Source organism: Perca fluviatilis, chromosome 13 (genome assembly GCF_010015445.1).
Source record: "Perca fluviatilis chromosome 13, GENO_Pfluv_1.0, whole genome shotgun sequence".
NCBI classification, from domain to species: domain Eukaryota; kingdom Metazoa; phylum Chordata; class Actinopteri; order Perciformes; family Percidae; genus Perca; species Perca fluviatilis.
Window position 1 is genome coordinate 5,524,831 of NC_053124.1, and position 17,839 is coordinate 5,542,669.

Genomic DNA, 17,839 nt, shown 5'->3' on the forward strand with positions numbered 1-17,839 from the left:
TACTGTCATCAGCTCAATCTTTCAACCAGTCAACTCCAAAGATCTAGAGGAAGTAATCCAGCACCCAACGTCTAGCACTTGTTCTCCTGATTCCATCCCTACCAAACTGTTCAAATCGGTCTTTCATTGCTTAATAAATTCCATAGAAAATATTATTATTAGCTCTCTGAGAAAGTGGTGCATGCATTCATCTCAAACAGGTTTGACTACTTTAACTAATTTTCAATTCAATTTTATTTAAAGTATCAAATCATAACTAAAGTTATCTCAAGACACTTTACAGATAGAGTAGGTCTAGCCCACACTATAATTTACAAAGACCCAACAATTCCAGTAATTCCCCCAAGAGCAAGCATTTAGTGCGACAGTGGCGAGGAAAAACCTTGAGTGGTGAGGAAAACTTCCTTTTAGGCAGAAACCTCGGACAGACCCAGGCTCTTGGTAGGCGGTGTCTGACGGTGCCGGTTGGGGGTGTGATGAACAGTGGCAATAATAGTCACAATAAAGATAATGGAACTATGACTAGAAATAGCAGTTGTAGTAGTTTGTTGAGTAGCAGGGCATCACAGGGCGTTACATGGTGGAGCAGGGCGTAGCAGGGCACTGCAGTGCGTAGCAGGGAACTGCAAGGGCGTAGCAGGGCACTGCAGGGCATAGCAGGACGTAGCAGGGCACTGCAGGGCGTAGCAGGGCATAGCAAGGCGTAGTAGGGCACTGAGGGGCATAGCAGGACGTAGCAGGGCATAGCAGTACGTAGCAGGGCATAGCAGGGCACTGCAGGACCAAGGTGTGTCAAAGGAAGTCCCCCTGCAGTCTAAAACTATAACAGCATAACTAAGAGTTGGTCCAAGGCAAACCTGAGCTAGCTCTATAAGGGTTGGTAGATGAATCGGATGACTATGAAGAGAAGCAGAGAAGGGAAGGCTTTCTGAAGCTATACAACCTCCCCCGCTGGTCTAGGTAAACGCTGCAACAATGGGGGGTGTTAATCACTGTTAGTGATCACAACTTTTAAGCCTCTGACAACACATACAATGTTCATTTTTGGGCTTGTCTGAACATAGCGCAAAAACCATGCAACCGGCGCTGTCAGAGTGGTAACCTGCTGGACTTTGACAGCAGCCCGAACTCTGCTTGGGTTTAGATGAATGTGTCCAATCAAAATGCACAAGCACAATACGTAATACAATTTTGATATCAAAACACATTCAAACATCATGGCGGAAAAAGAAGAAGGCAACAGTATAGTGTTGAGCTAGACATGGCTTTTCCCCCCGATCATCCAGCTCCTGTTGTGCCTGCTTTGCCAGCAGGTTTTCTCTAACGAGGCAATGAAACCGTCCCGTCTAAAGGAGCACCTAACTAAAATTCACCCCGATAAGGCATCCAAGGATGCTGCATATTTCCAGGACCAACTTTCAAAACGGTCCATCTCCAAGATGTTCGCTAGGAAGGTAAACCACACAGATCTCCTGATAGCGAAGTCCGGATTGACATTTACAGTGGGGGAGAAGCTGGTTATCCCAGCGATTAAAGAGGCCATCTCCACTGTCATGGAGAGAGACCTATCGCCACTGATGCAGGCCATCCCGCTCAGCCACGACAGCGTGGCTCGGAGAATCAAGGAGATGGCGCTGGATACTGAGCAGCAGTTTTGTGCCACACTGCGTGAAAATCCATTCAGTATCCAGCTGGATGAAACCACGACAATGGACAATAATGTTCTGTTGATGGCAGATGTGTGTTGTGTGTCTGAGAGAGATGTGGCTGAGGACGTTTTGTTTCCCAAATATCCAACCCTTTTAACGTCAAATAAGAACGAGAAAGGCTCCTGACCGAACGTCCTTATTTTACGAGTTGGGTGTGAGAATGTGTTAAAATATCTCTCCACTGACACATGGGGGGAGACATCTTCAGGGCCCTGAGTGAGTACCTGCTGGAGAACTGTATTCCGATCGCCAACATCCTCGCCTGTGTCACAGATGGAGCTCCCGCTGTAGTTGGCAGGTACCGTGGCTTCGCAACTTTGTTGTTTTTAGTATTATTATTAAGTATATTTTAATTTACAAAGGCAGCCTAAAAATAATCACAATAACGTTACCTGCCTTTCTGTACTTACATTCAGGTGGTTGATGAGCTGACCGATAACCACCTGCTGCGTTACCCCGATCTCTTGAGGGCAGTGAAGGCGGACATGGAGATCCGTTTCAGGGACCTCGACCAATTAGATGTCCCTGAGTGGGTGATGGAGCCATTTCAAGTGGATGTGTCCAGGAGTGAGGCCGAAATTCAAGAAACTCTCATCGACCTCCAAAATGATGAGGAGGCCAGGGCAACCTTTTGGACCTGTGGCTGGTGTGTAATGTGGGCCACGCAAGGTCAGCGTTTCCCTCTTTTGTTGCAGAGGATTCGTCTTCTGCTCCTTGCTTTTCCAACGTCATACTTTGTTGAGCAGGGGTTCAGTCAAGCTTTGCACATGCAGACGAAGTATCAATTTGGTTACCTCAGGCGCACTCCGGCTCAAGCTGACATCCGTGTGTCCTGATGTTGTTGGCTGCCAGTCACCAAGCTCAGGGCTCACACTAATGAAATAATAATTAATTACGGTGGCAGGATACTCTGCTTTTTGACGCCTTTGTCATTTTTTCTTCGGTTCAGTTCAGGTGGCCGAGCTGTTGTCTTCTTTGTTTGTTAAAAATCAAATGACCGTTCAAATTTGAAGCCTAGTATATAGCCTAATTGAGTGTGCGAACGACCGCTGCTTTTTCATTGGCCATTTAGGTTATTTTATTGTTCACGTGATAGGTTAATCTTAAAAAAAATGTGTGTGTGAGCCTGAATTTCTTTGAATTTCTAAATATATACATTTATATATATTATATAACAATCCATGTGTTTTTGCTTTTTTCCCAAACACAATATTTCTCAACTTGAGGCTTTTAAATGTAGGTTAAATAAAATAACAGAGGGCAAGTAGACTATTCACTATTGGATCATGGCATGCTAAGAGGATCATGAAATGGTCAGGGGGCATTTGTTCAAAAAAGATTGAGAACCACTGTTTTAGAGACTCTAGGAACCACAAGTAACTCTGCATTCTGGGGACAGTAAGGTACTATGAGCTCTTTCAGATATGATGGTGCCTGACCATTTAGAGCTTAGTAGGTCAGGAGAAGGATTTTAAATTCAAACCAATGCAGAGAAGCTAATACAGGAGACATTTTTTTCTTAGTTCTTGTCAGCACACGCGCTGCAGCATTCTGGATCAGCTGGAGAGTCTTAAGGGACTTATTTGAGCAACCTGATAGTAAAGAATTACAATTGTCCAGCCTTGAAATAACAAATGCATGGACTAGTTTTTCAGCATTGTTTTGAGACAAGATGTGCCTAATTTTGGCAATGTTACGCAGGTGAAAAAAGGCTGTTCTTTAGATTGGTTTTAAGTGGGCGTTAAAGGATATATCCTGATCAGAAATAACTCCAAGATTTCTGACAGTAGTGCTAAAGGCTCAGCATTGCTTTTGCAGTGCGCTGGGGGGAGTGTTTCTGGCAATAAATCCAGAACTGAATGAGAGGCCTTGACTCATACACATTCTTGTGTGAACTGTCTGTGGACCGCTCTATCATTGAACTATCTATCATTGAGCTATCTCTCTGAATCTGAATGGAAACTGTATCCATGTCTTGTCCCTTCTCCAGGACTCAGCCTCCGAAAAGTACTTCTCAAATTGGCTTTCGAGTGCCTCCAAGTGTCCATTAATTAAAATAAGCCAACTCCTCCACTGATGAAAGCATAGAAAAGTTACCTTCCCTGATTCGCGCTCTCCATCTGGTTGTTTTTTTGAGAAAGCTTTCCATCTTGTCATACAGCTGAATTGCATGTGTTTTACGGCCCTGCATGGAACTGTTCAGTTTGTTCAACTCTGAGGAAATATCCACAAGATATGCAAAGGAATCTAAATATAAACCAAATGTTATATGGAACTACATAAATAAAAGGACAAAAATAAAAAGGTGATTTTTATTGCCATCAGAATAATACAAATTCTATAAAAACAGATAAAGATATAGAAAAGGCAGATATATTGTCAGAATACTTCTGCAGTGTATTTGTTGAAGAGCCTGACGGGCAGATACCCGACGTACCATTTAACAAATCATTAGAGGATTTAGTTTTACCAAATGAATGAAAAGAGGCTCAAATTAGTGCAATTTAAAAAAAATGAAATAAATCTTTAGCTGGAAATTATCAACAAATTGGTTTGGCGTTTTTTTTTAACAAAAAAAAAAAAAAAAAAAAAAAAAATTTTTAATAAAAAAAAAAAAAAAAAAAAAAAATTTTTTATAAAAAAAAAAAAAAATATTTTTTTTCGGGGTTATTTTTTTTTTTTTTTTTATTTTTTTTTAATAAATAAAAACCCTCCTTAAAAAAAAAAAAAAAAATTTTTTTTTTTTTTTTTTTTTTTTAATTTTCTTTTTTTTTTTTTTATAAAAAAAAAAAAAAAAAAAAAATATAAATTTTTTTTATAACAGAGTTATAAAAAATAATAAAATGGGCAGGAGTATGGCTGTAGTTCGCCATTGTAGGAAATGCATACCGATTCGCATACGGAAAAATTAGGGACATGCACAATCAGTTATCATGGCTTCATGTAAGAAGCAGAATTAATTATTCTCTTATTAAATTCTTAAAAAATATAATTATTACAAACGCACCAGAAATTATTTATAAAAGATTGTCTTTCTTCAGTGACGTTTATACTCCACTCGCCAATCAAGTGAAGGGCGTTTCTTGTTACCTGTCTGTCGAACAAATCAACTGCAAAGATCATCGTGTTATAGAGCAATGGTGGCATGGAACTTGCTCCCGTTATTTTTGGTTTCAGAGAGGCACAATGTAAGTTTTTCTAAAAGACTGAGACTGTATTTATTTACTTTGGAGTAACTGTAATTATGTTATTAATAATGACTGTATAATGAGCTACGGCAATTGAAATGTGATTTTTATTTTATATTATACCCTGTGAGTGGTAATATTTTGTACATGGAAGAGCTTATATTGTTATATGGTTATGTTGTTATGTTTAGTGTATATGTGTTATGTTGTGTTGTGTGTATGTTTGTTAGTTAGTTGATGTACTTCTGTATTTGTCTTCATTGTTGTACAGCTTTGATGTTAGTATTTTGGTAAAAATTGTTAAGACCCCAGGAAGAATAGCTTCTGCTTAAAAGTGTAGCTAATGGGGATTTAAATAATAAACAATAAACAAACAATAAAGAAACTATTTATTGGATACAGGATTTTTTGCACAATAGAAAACAGGTGGTAGTGAATGGTGCTGCCTCAGATTGGAAGCCGGTCACATCTGGGGTCCCACAGGGATCAGTCTTGGGCCCTGTTCTCTTTGTAATATATATAAACGATCTGCCAGATAGGATACTGTCTGATGTTTACCTTTTTGCGGATGATACTAAAATTTACAGAATAATAACAAGTGACACGGACCGAGCCCATCTTCAAGAAGATCTATGTAGCATGAGCAAATGGTGTGACCAGTGGCTATTAAAGATGAATCCCGAAAAATGGGAAACATTTACATATTGGGAAAAAAAATTACACTGTAGCCAATTATGTAGTTGGGGATATAGTGGTTAATCCTGTACATGAGGAGAGGGACGTAGTTGTTGTGGTAGATGGTTCACTTGAATTCCACGCACATATTTCTGAAAAAGTTAAAAAAGCAACATCTATGATTGCAATAATAAGAAGAACTTTTCAAAATTTATGTAAGGATATATTTTTACCATTTTACAAATCCCTGGTAAGATCCCATCTTGAATATGCAAGCTCAGTCTGGTGTCCATATAAATTAAAATATGTAGAAAAAATGAAAAGGGTCCAGAGAAGAGCTACTAAATTAATTCCAGGAATGAAAAATATGTCGTATGAAGATAGATTGAGGAAATTAAGTTTACCAACTCTCAAATTTAGGAGATACAGAGGGGATATGATTCAGGTATATAAGCTTGTACAGGGAATATACGAACCTAGCTTTCAGTTTTGGAACAATAGGTACGAGACACAAGGGAATTCTTTAAAACTCTACCCTCGAACATGCTTGTCTGAAAAGAGAAAGAACTTTTTTTACACTCCGTGCGGTAAAATCATGGAATGAGCTTCCAGAAGAAGTTGTGTGTTCCCCTTCTATTAATTCCTTTAAGAATAGGTTGGATGCATTTTGCCTGTCAAAAGGTGTTATGTGTAATTATAAAGCTTGTCAGTAACTTATGTAATTCATTTATGTAATTTATTTATAACTTGTAGAAAACTTCAATTATGAAATTAATGTGTTTTATAAATGTTAAAATGTGAATTTATATGTATATATATATATATATATATATATATATATATATATATATATATATATATATATATATATATATATATATATTTGTTTGTGTTTTTTAGAGTCTGGAACAGGGGATTGTATATCCTGTACCAGAAATCTTTTCAATAAATATGCCAGTTTAGTGAGCCAGACATTGTCATTAAAATGTGCAGCCAGCACCATGCGGTTTTGACCAGCTAGAAACTCATGGATAGCTGTGTGTAACTCAAACACACGTGCCAATATTGATCCACGAGAACGCCATCTGACGTAGCGTTGCAGAGCGCAGCAAAGAGGCACGTTTGCAAGGCACTCTTTTTAATCAAATTGACCGTCTTCACAACAGTGTCCATAACGTCAGCAAAGTCTGCACTCATTTCTCTGGCAGCGAGAGATTCTCTGTGTAACATGCAGTGAATCCACGTAACTTTTGGGGCGACTTTTTTGATAAACGCCATCAGTCCACTTTTCTGACCAGTCATAGCGCGCGCACCATCAGTACACACGCAACACACCTTTCCCAGCTTATCTCATTTGCTCTGAAAAAGTCATGAATCACTTTGAAAATTTCAGAGCTTGTTGTGCGTTCAGGAAGCTTCTTACAAAACGAAAACTCCTCATACATTTCGTTTTGATCAACAAAACGCACAAATCCCAAGAGCTGTTCACAGACTCATCTAACTGTAATGAAAAGGCTTCCGCCAATATCAGCTTCTTAATTAACTGCTACCTCACATCAGATGCCATTTCGGAAACTTGCAATCGTTGTGTCTGAGGGATAGTCATCAGTCTTTTGCATATTCATCATTCTCAAACATGGTCTTGCACATATCAGTGGCCGCGGGCAATATCAAATCTTCCGCAATTGTATATGTTATTTTACATTTAGCGATGCGAAGTGCAACTTGATAGGAGGCTTTCAAAGCAAGCTCTCCAACTTTCGCTGAATTCCTCATCATTGTCTGTTGGCCTTGGAGAGACTGCAAATGAGCCTGAAAGTATTCCAGCGGTTTATCTTTCAGGTGGCCATGATTAGTCTCCAAGTGTCGTTGCAGCTTTGATGGCTTCATGCCTTAATTTGAGAGTGTTGCTGCACAAATAACACACATCGGCATTTCAACCCCTGGTTGAAGATCACTGGATTAGCGACTACCTTCTCAAGGATCTTGGAGAGAAAGGGGAGATTAGCTATAGGTCCATAGTTGGCTAAGACCTCAGGATCGAGGGTGGGTTTTTTAAGAAGAGGTTTTATCACAGCTACTTTAAATGACTGCGGTACATAACCTGTTAATAGAGAGGTATTGATCATATCTAGTAACAAAGTGTTAATCAAAGGTAAAGCTTCTTTAAGTAGCCTAGTTGGGATGGGGTCTAAGCGATCTTTTGCGTTGATTTGTGAAGTAGGGGGGTAGGGCAGGGGGTGATGAATTTTATCTCTATTTGTTGTAATTATATCATTAAAGAAGCTCATGAAGTCGTCACTACTCAGAGCTATAGGAATAGATGGCTCAATAGAGCTGTGACTTTCTGTCAGCCTGGCTACAGTGCTGAAAAGAAACCTGGGGTTGTTCTTATTTTCTTCTATTAATGATGAGTAAAAAGCTGCTCTGGCATTTCTGGGGGCCTTTTTTATGTTTTCAGACTATAGCCAGTCCAAATGAGATTCTTCCAGATTGGTGGAACGCCATTTACTTTCAAGTTTTCGTGAGGTTTGTTTTAATTTGCAGGTTTGAGAGTTGTAACAAGGTGCTAAATTCTTCTTTTTGAGACGAGCAACAGAGTCTAAAGTCGTCCATAGCGAGGCCGCAGCACCGTCTACAGAATGATCAATTTCGGAGGGACTGAAGTTAACATAAGAGTCCTCTTTTATATTAAGGCATGGCATTGATTAAATACCGTTGGAATTACTTCCATAAATGTAGCTATAGCACTATCAGATAGACATCTAGTGTAGAAACTTTTATCTAATTTGTATCTAATTTCGTGTAAGAATTTGAAAGTAATAAAAGAATGGTCTGATAATATAGGATTCTGTAGAAATACTATTAAATCTTCAATTTCGATGCCATATGCCAGCTCAAGGTCGAGGGTGTGGTTAAAACAGTCAGTGGCCTTATGCACACTGACTGAAACCGATTGAATCTAGTAGTGAGATGAACACAATAAACAATATCTGTCGTTATCAATGTCCACACGTAAATTTAAATAACCTACAATAATACTTACTGATTTAAGGACTAGACTTGATAAAAACTCAGAGAATTCAGAGCGGTAAACCGTTGGCTTTAATGTTTTCCAAGTTGGATGTGAAAGATTAAGAACAAGGTTTTCAAACGAGTTATAATTTAGTTTAGGTTTAGGATTAATTAACAGGCTTGAGTCAAAGATGGCTGCAACTCCCCCTCCTCGGCCAGAGCCTCGAGGAATATGAGTATTAATATAACTGGGAGGAGTGGATTCATTTAAACTAACATATTCTTCATGTTTCGGTAAGACAGAATAGATCATTTTGATTATCTAATATAATATTGTTTACAGGGACTGCTTTAGAAGACCTGAGATCTGATATTTAATAGTCCACATTTAGTTATACTATTATGCCCCACTATTGCAGCGGTGGTTTTAATTTCCACCAGGTTTCTGGACACAGCTCCTCTTTTGTCTAACCTTGATCTAACAGACTTGAGTCGGGGGACAGACACCGTGGCTATGGAACTATGAGTGGGTAACTGCTCCAAAGGTTTAGGACTGGTAATAGACTCGGTCAGATTCCTGGATATGAGAGTGGCTCCATCCAAAGTGGGATGAATGCCGTGTCTCCTAATCAGACCAGGTTTTCTCCTGAACCCCTGCCAGTTATCTACGTAGCCCACATCATTAGCTGGGCACCACCCAGACAACCAGCGGTCGAAGGATGACATGCGGCTGTACATGTCATCGCTGATCAAGTTTAGCAGGGGTCCAGAGAAAACTACTGAGTCCGAAATTCTCTTTGCAATGCACATACAGACTCAACATTAATTTTAGTGATCTTCGATTTGAGTAATCGGGTATCATTACCACCTACGTGAATAATAACCGTACTGTATTTACGATTATCTTTAGCCAGCAGTTTTAAATAGGATTCCACATCGCCCTCTCTGGCCCCAGGGATGCACACGACCGCGGCCGCCAGAGCCGCTAACTTCACGTTTTTCAGTATGGCGCTCCCAATAATCAGAGTTGTCTTCTCAGCGGGTGTGTCACTGAGTGGGGAGAAACTGTTAGAAACATGAAGGGGTTTGTGGTTAACCATGGGCTCCGGTTTAGAGCAACCGCCACCATATGCACTCCCTGGTTTAGAGCTACGCTTCCTTCGGACAGTCACCCACTCGCCCGGCTGCTCAGGGGCTGCTGGGAGACTGCTAACAGAAGCTACAGTATGTCGGCCCACACCAGCTATGGATAGGGTGACCAGATTTCCGGGAGCTGAAACCGGGACACTTTGCACGTGACCGTAGTGCGTGAACGTAGTGCTTGTGCACGCGCACACGCTTTTTGACGTGAACATGTGCCAGCCCGGGTCAGACATAGACACAGACAGTAACTTCATTATTTTGATCGTAGGCTCCTCATCTAATAATAAGTGTTTTTTCTGGTAAAATGAACAAAATTGCAGCAACAGTCTTTTTCAGTTCAGTGTGAGATTTATGTTGAGATTTTTCTAAATAACACCAAAAGAATTAAAAATATTTATTAAAAATTTTGAGCATTAAACACTTCATTTCCTGCATTCTGGTGAATTTGTATGCACCTATTTCTACCTTTTTCTGACTCAATGTATGCTGCAAATATCTTTATGTGAAGAGAAATATAGATTACAATCCAAATATAAAAACATAATGGAATATATTGAAGTAAGGCTCTCAGGCATTCTGTATTGCTTTCAACTATTTATTCTCCTGTAGATCGACTTTTCTAATTATATCTGAGTCAGCACACATTTAGCCTAGCATAATTTACTCCTCCCTCCTATTTTGCGTCTTTTGTTGTTAATGTATTAACAAACCCCTGGACTGTAATATTTCAGATGTGTTTGAGCAATGTACAAAACTTTGTGCACATTCAAAATACAGTATATCTGTGTTCTCTGTGATTTGGAGGAGTCGTGATATTTTGAGAAAAATAAAGTTATAATAGGCTATTACAAGAATAAAGTCACTATATTTCAGAAAATAATCTACCTGCACCATAGTCTGCTGTGCAATATGTGGTTGCTCTGCTGATACGGTAGATCTCAGACCTTCTGACTGACACAGAGCCCCGTTTGGGTGTCTGAATGAGACAAATAGTTTAGCTAGAGAAGTTGCTGTACGCTGCTCTACATCAGAGGTGGAAACCCGAAACTACAGCAGAAATACATGGAGCACAAACGCAACACATCTACCACAGCATGTCAACAGCTGAGTGCATCCATAAACCTGAAGCTGTGCTGCATTTTACAGCGACAGTGGACACTAAGCGACACGAAGTCTGCTTCAGAGCTCCGTGTGTCTGAGTCCGAACCATAGACTGGAAACATCAAGTCACAGGAACTTCAAACTAAATCATTAGTATTGCCCTCCTAAACTTTGTGTGTTCAATGTATTACACTGATTTGGCTATGATTCCTCCGAAAACTTCCCCCGGCTTTCACAGCTTTCCTCACGTAGAGACGGTTGCTAGGTGATAGCAACAAATACAGCATGGTCGGTCCCCACGCACGTAGCTGCCCGTTCTATTCGCCTCAGAAGAATAAACTGGACAAAGTTACATTCGGGGCTACACTCAAAACATTCGGGGCTGAAGCCCCGGCAAAATCGGCTCTCGCCACTCCTGGTGTAAACCGGGACATTTTGGCGTCCCGACAGGCTTTTGTCGGGACTCGGGACAAGCAATTCAAAATTGGGACTGTCCCGGTCAAAAGGGACGTCTGGTCACCCTAGCTATGGAGCGCTGGCTAGCTATGGAAGCATAACATTTGAGAGTCGTGCCTCAAACTCACTAAGCCTTGCCTCCAGAGCAGAGATTACACTACATTTATTACATGTATCATTATCACTAGAGGAGGCAGAGGAATTGCTAAACATTTGACACACCGAGCAAGAAAGAGCAGGAGAGGGATTAGCCATTGCTAATGACTAAGCTAAAGTAACTAACAACTGTGAGATCAGCAAGGCAGTCGCTGTAAGAGAAGAGAACTATAAGTGCATGAGTATAACTAGTGTAGTTTAAATGTAATCCAGGCAATTAGTCACTAAATTAAACAATAAAACAGAGTTGAATAAGTTTAGCTGGGGCAGCAAACAAGCATCTGTGACAATACGCTAACCGTAAACGTCACTACTGTAACGTTTTATTTGCAGGATTACCCAAACAATCAGCATGATGACTCCAACTCATTCAAAATACAGCAGCAGAATCTGAACACGTACATTTATACTCGGGTACTCAAATCACTTAATTGGCTCCCTGTACACCTGCTGTTAGTCTATAAAGCACTGGGTCGGAGTTTTCATTTTTAGGCTTTTAATGACAGGACAGCTGAAGAAATGAAAGGGGAGAGAGGGGGGGGGGATGACAAGCAGCAAAGGGCTGCAGGTCGGAGTCAAACCTGGGCCCGCTGCGTCGAGGAGTAAACCTCTATATATGGGCATCCACTCTACCAACTGAGCTATGCGGATGCCCCGCATGTCGTACTTTAATGAATTCCTCTTAGAGATTTCATCCGATCAACTTCAAATTTGGTCTGTGCCATCTTAAGACGTTAAAGATGAAAATGTATTAAAAGAAAACCTTTCCGTCCAGCGGTGTGGGCGTGGCGTGGTGGCCATTTTGAGTGTTTAGCAATGAACGACAAAGTGGCTGTAACTACAGTGTACATTGTCATATCTGCTTGAAATTTCCAACAATCAACAAGAGTCCAGGCCTGAGGACATATAAAGGCCAATATTGACTTTTGATCATAGCGCCCCCCTCTGGCAACAGTAAATCAGCCTTATATGACAAACATACACAAAACTTAGAATGTGTGGTCTACCTGTGATACTGAGCTGGCCCCTATACTTTAACCACGCCCATGTACTCAGGCCACGCTCCCTTTTATGGCTTTTGAACCGTTTAAGGTAGAGTCTTGTGTGAGGTATCATTGAACTCAGCATAGAGTTCCCTTTTCATTGGTCATGGTTTGGCCTGCCCCCTATGCTTAACCCACGCCCCCTTTCACAGCTAATGAACTGTATGACGTGGAGTCTTGTGTGAGGTATCATTGAGTTCCCTTTTCATTGGTGATGATTTGCAGTGTCTCAGTACCGCGCAAATGCACGGTCACAAGGAGCAGCATCTGCCAGTAACCCCAACGCGCATAGAGGAGCGAGGGCCAGTCCAATTCTTTATTTTGTTCTTTTCCTTTTTTTTCCTTTTGTATTCTGTATTTATTAACAGGTATCATAATTATTACATGTTATTTAAAAACAAATGAAGGCCAAGTTTGAATATGGGAGTGGTCCGAGCAAGAAGAAGTGGGGAAGGAGCCATAATTTGGGTGAACTGACCCTTTAACATTCTGTGCTGGAAGCAGCTCTGTGCTGGAGTTGTAATTGGCTGCATTCCTGTGTGCGTGACTTGGCTTTAAACATGGAGTCAGCATGCCGGGTCAGTGTTAGCCTCAGGAAGACTTCCTCCTGAGCATGTCCTTCATTCATATATTCATACACCAGCTTCTATATCCTAGCCTCTTGCAGACCAGTTCAGAGACAGTGGGTCTCTCACTGTGCTCTCATAAACATGTTGAAGTTGTATTAATTGGAAGATTATGTGCTGATCTGTGTTTATGTTTGCAACTGTGGAGCTGGAGTTGCATATGAACATATCTGCCCATTTATAGGTTTTACTTTGTGTGTGTGTGGCCAGTGTGAAGAGGCTGTGAGGAGTTGTTTACCAGTCATCTCAGGGTTGCAGTCATGAAACTGCTTCAGAGCTGCCAAGGCAGGGGGGGGAGGGGGGGGAGAGAGAGAGAGGAGTATTTCTGCTATTCAAACGGAATAATCAAGCTGGATGCCTCACCAGTTTGCCTTCCAAGCCACACTTTATCTCTGCGCCATGCAGTCTCTCCCTCAGCCACTGCTATCAAGTTTGGATGGATTATATAAAGTTAGCACCAATCAAGCAGATATCAAAGCATCTCGGAATCACTCCTCGGAATTGAGCTAACAGTCAACCTAGGACTAAAAATACTCCTACCTAAGAGAGTTATTTATTAAGCTAATGAAGATAAAGCTAAAGCAGCATTAATTCAGACTACAGGAATTCTAACCAATGTTAAAATTGGGTTGCAACACCCACATAAGGACATGCACACACTACACGATTTGAAAGTAAGGTTGTTGTTAATATGTTACATTCCATTCTGGAAAAAAACTGAACAAAGTCTCACTCATCTTTTGTAATATGTATAATACATTTTTTTTTATCATAAATCGTGTTTTCCTTCTTGAAGATTTATCTACATGAACCTACCTTGAACCAATCCTCCTTTCCTCTATGTATGTGTCCTTGCGTGTCTCATTAAACCTTTAGAACATTGTGAACTGAACCCTGCTTCCTGTCACTTTGTTCCCTGAGATCTTGTAACTGCTTTCAGAATTAATTTACAGAAGTCAAGCCAGTAGATGATGGGATAGCATGTTATTGAGATTATCGTGCCAGAAAGAGCAATGCCCCACCTGACACCACTCTCTCACGTGAGCTCAAATTCATTCAATTTTATTTATAGTGTCCTATCATAACAGGAGTTATCGAAGGACACTTTACAGATCAAGTAGGTCTAGACCACACTCATATCATTTATACAACAATTCCCCCCTCAAGAGCAAGAATTTGCTGCGACAGTGGCGAGGAAAAACGTACTTTTTACAGGCAGAAACCTCGGACAGATCCAGACGGCTATCTGATGCTGCCGGTTGGGACACAGAGACACTGATACAGATATAGAGAAATATGATTCATAATAATTATTGCAGTTGGTATGATGAACAGTGGCAATTATAGTAACGAGTAAAAATAATAGAACTATGACTAGAAATAATAGAAGTAGCAGTACAGGAGAGTCCACGATCCAAGGAAATCTGCGAGGCGAGAAACCTCACGGGGAAACAGATGTAAACGGAATGGAAACTGACGAAGGGCGTCAGCTTGCTGTAGCGTTAACAATGCTTTTCAGTGACAAAAAAGAAACGCAGAGTGGCCGGGTTAGCTCAGTTGGTGGAGCAGGCGCACATATGTAGAGGTGTATACCTCAACGCAGAAGGTCCAGGGTTCGAGTCTGACCTGAGACCATTTCCTGCATGTCATCCCCCTCTCTCTCCCCTTTCATATCTATTCTTTCCACTAAAGGCTGAAATGCCCCAAAAAAATCTTAAAAATAGAAAAGAAACGCAGAGGATTCACCAGTGGATTCAAAAAGTAGTTGGGGAGATATAGGTCAACACTGGTTGTCCGTTCTTGGTTCGAGAATTTAACAGTTTGCGTCTCCTGTTTGCCGTTGCTTTGCAACATGCTGCTGCAGACACTTTGGCTATTGTAAAAGTACTAACGTTATCACATAATCGTAACGGCAACACACGGGAGAACGGGAGGGAAATGTACTTCCAAGGTCAAAATCTCACCTGAATACAGATGAACAGTTGAATAAGAACACATATTTCAGTCGGTTGTACTGTGAATTATTTGCAGAGTTGGAAGGATCATAGATCCCCTTACATTAACAGATTCAAAGTATCTTTCCCCCTAGCTTCTGCATGCTGAGCAAACTGCAGAAAGAGCTAAAAATACAAATAAACCTGCTGAACAGGAAGAAATATCAGCTCAACCCCTTCACTTACACTGGTAAATTAAGGAGCAAAGATATTGAGCTTAGAGTCGAGGAAGATTTAGTGCCAAGTTACTTTAATACTCGTGTATCACAGTATTTGATGTTTGCTCAGCAGAAGTATAATCTCCTTCCTACAACACCACATTGCTATGTAAAAACAGCAACAACTCTTCAGCAATAAATCTATTTGTCTAACCTTTGACACACATAATCTCTTCCACTTTTCTTCTGATGTTCTCTTCATCATGGTGTGAGCCACCTATATATAGTCCTAAGAGAGGAAAACAGATGGCTGTGAGTGTCCTCCCTTGCCTGGCTTCACCTTTAAACTCACTGCTAGAAAAGGCCCCTAGAGGGGAGCTAAATCCTACAAATAGTCTTTATAGTCCACATTATCCAAGTGGTTGACTTCATTTTTCTGTTCCTAGAGCCTGTTAACACAAAGGGACTTTTTATCAACCTATGATCTCTGATGCACACTGGAACTGTTTGCAGGTGGTCTGGGCAAGCTGCCAATTATATGTGCACTGAGTGGACTTTAAATCTTTGCCAAATTTAAACTTGATTCTTATGGTTCTAATGTGCGATAATTAAAGGGTCTGTACTCGCCACCCAGAACATTAATATAGCAGTAAAGTCTGTTCTTGGTTGGGATAGCCAGTCCGGTCATGCATACATGTAATTGAATGTGGCAGTGATAAAACAGGTATTTCACGTTTTTGGGAACAGTCTGTGAGAGCCATCTGGAGTCAATCTTAGCCCACTTTCTCAATGAGTTTACAATGGCTGCTATGAGGAAACAGAATCTGCTGTTGTTCTTCTGTGATATGGCAAAGTGATGGTAAGCATTTGCTTTTTTTTCTCATTTTAGTTAAAACTTCATCTGAGTGGTACCACTGGTCTTCATTGGTACTTCCTAACTTAGGTAAGTCCAAGTAGTCAAGGTTGGTATCACCCCTTTCCATGGAGGTGAAAACAAAGCACAGAGCATTGTCTACGCCTGGAGCAAGAACCTCCCTGTCCAGCTCTGACTGATTTGGGACGATCTTTCCCTCCATGTTATCCACACAGGATCTGATGACTTTGATTTGTCTCTCTTTATGATACAGCCACTTGTTTAGATTTTCATGACTGAATGGGGACTTGTCTCTAGCTAAGTTTCCATCCACTTGTCAATCGAATTATCTGAAGTTCGGTAAAAAAATCTCATGCGAATAAAGCTGGTTAAAGTGTGTTTCCATCCAACGGCTTTAAAGCGAAAATAAATAAAAACCTGTGCGTAATGACGTCACATGCTGTTTTGCGATTAAATTGGTATATCAAATTGATTTAAGACATTTTAAAGTGTTTCCATTCATTTTCGCACTGAATCGCACAACATTCAAGCAAACATTTGCAGACAAAGTTTTGCTAGACAAAAGTAGTTGTTGTTAATATTAGAAGCCGAGGATGCTCCGATGGGCCTTTTCCCGAGGATCTGATCCAGCTCATCAAAAAGGTGGAACTTGCCTTTTATTTTCCCTCTGGCACCGCTGCGAGACAACTCTCTTTTTGAGACAACTCTCTTTTTTGAGACATGTATCCAGAGGTGTCAAGTAACGAAGTACAAATACTTCGTTACCTTACTTAAATAGAAATTTTGGGTATCTATACTTTACTGGATTAATTATTTTACAGGAGACTTTTACTTCTACTCCTTACATTTTCACGCAAAAAAACAACCTATCCAGATAAATCACGCCATCCGGATAGAGTGAATCTGATTGTGGTTGGATGAGAAGTATAAACATATATCATTCTGACACCCTATTGGTTTGTGCACCTGCACAGACCCGGTGCTAATACGGCACTGGTGCCTTAACGACCGTTATCTATCAGACCGAATAGCAACGCGGATTTCGGTGCCTTATTTAGGTGCCACTTAAAATGCCTGTGCTTCTCTCTGATGCTCCGAAAATGGACGTTAGAGGGAACTGAAACATCGGCGCACGGGACGCTAGTTAACGCTACACTTGGCAGCAGGTAACGTTAGCCTACCGTTAGCTAGCAGCTGGAGTAAACACGGTTAAAATGCTGACAGCTAAACGGTGTAAAAGTGTGTCTGTATTTCACTGGAGAGGATTGTAACACCAGACTGTAGCTGCCATTGTCTGAAAAACAACACACACTCAGCCTGAAATAAGTTATTGTTAAAAGTTATTGTTATTACATTTTTAATAAATCATTTAAATTTGACCCTGTGGCCACATTCATTCCATTTACTCCGGAGGATTTCACACGGCTTGTAACCTTTGTTGGCCATTTCCTTCGCGAGTTCCCGATAAATTATGGGATTTCTTAGATCTAAAATAGCCGTTATATTTTGCTCGTAAATTAAATTGAAAAAGTCTCTCATCTCCTCGTTTGTCCACTTACATCTGTCTTTGTTGACATCTGTCATGTGTGCAAACTGGGCACACTGGGTGGAAATGAACTAAAACTTCTTCTTCGTTTTGTGGTGGGTTGCAACCATAAAATGACCTAAAACTTAATCGCAATTCATTATTTGGCAAATAAC